Source organism: Cherax quadricarinatus, chromosome 53 (genome assembly GCF_038502225.1).
Source record: "Cherax quadricarinatus isolate ZL_2023a chromosome 53, ASM3850222v1, whole genome shotgun sequence".
Taxonomy (NCBI): Eukaryota; Metazoa; Arthropoda; class Malacostraca; order Decapoda; family Parastacidae; genus Cherax; species Cherax quadricarinatus.
In genome coordinates this window covers 27293645-27294916 of record NC_091344.1, presented here as the reverse complement: position 1 = coordinate 27294916, position 1272 = coordinate 27293645, and the positions used below count along the sequence as shown (strand labels likewise).

The following is a 1272-nucleotide window of genomic DNA, read 5'->3' as shown; positions in this document are numbered from 1 at the left end:
CAAACTCTCCTAACCCATTCTCTTCCCAACCACAGCCTACTCTTTCTTCTGACAACTTCCCTTCTACTACCCCAAGCCACCTCCCACCCTCCCCCCACCCCTCAGGTTCCCCCCCGTCCTCCTCCCCCAACAACGCTAGCACTATCAGAGGACCTGCCACCTCATTACCCTCACACACAGACACCAACTCAACAAATAACATGATTTCCACAATTGTACACCTTTCTGTCCTGATTCCCAAATATTATGAAGCTACCTTCCCCAAGCTTTTAAATGACCTCTTCCACCATCACTACCACCCTCTACCACCATCACTACCACCCTCTACCACCATCACTACCGCCCTCTTCCACCATCACTACCACCCTCTACCACCATCACAACCAGTACCACCCTCTACCACCATCACTACCGCCCTCTTCCACCATCACTACCGCCCTCTTCCACCATCACTACCGCCCTCTTCCACCATCACTACTACCTCTGCCACCATCACTACCTCCCTCTACCACCATCACAACCAGTATCACCCTCTACCACTATCACAACCAGTACCACCCTCTTTCACCATCACTACCACCCTCTACCACCATCACTACTACCCTCTACCACCATCACAACCAGTACCACCCTCTTCCACCATCACTACCACCCTCTACCACCATCACAACAAGTACCGCCCTCTTCCACCATCACTACTACCCTCTTCCACCATCACTACCACCCTCTTCCACCATCACTACCACCCTCTACCACCATCACAACAAGAACCACCCTCTACCACCATCGCTACCACCCTCTACCACCATCACAACCAGTACCACCCTCTACCACCATCACTCCCCCCTCTACCACCATCACTCCCCCCCTCTACCACCATCACTACCACCCTCTACCACCATCGTAACCAGTACCACCCTCTACCACCATCACTACCACCCTCTGCCACCATCACAACCAGTACCACCCTCTGCCACCATCACAACCAGTACCACCCTCTGCCACCATCACAACCAGTACCACCCTCTGCCACCATCACAACCAGTACCACCCTCTACCACCATCACAACCAGTACCACCCTCTACCACCATCACAACCAGTACCACCCTCAACCACCATCACTACCACCCTCTACCACCATCACTACCACCCTCTACCACCATCACTACCACCCTCTACCACCATCACTACCACCCTCTACCACCATCACTACCACCCTCTACCACCATCACTACCACCCTCTACCACCATCACTACCACCCTCTAACACC

At 53.7% G+C, this 1272-nt stretch overlaps 1 long non-coding RNA gene across 1 annotated transcript in view; it reads right to left on the bottom strand.

The window, feature by feature from the left end:
• Positions 1 to 81, bottom strand: part of LOC138854270 (uncharacterized) — a 21561-nt gene extending 21480 nt beyond the window's left edge. The window contains exon 1 of the long non-coding RNA XR_011393478.1: positions 1 to 81. This exon is cut by the window's left edge and continues 1234 nt beyond it. This is a non-coding gene — a long non-coding RNA (uncharacterized lncRNA).
• Between the last annotated feature and the right edge of the window lie 1191 nt (positions 82 to 1272).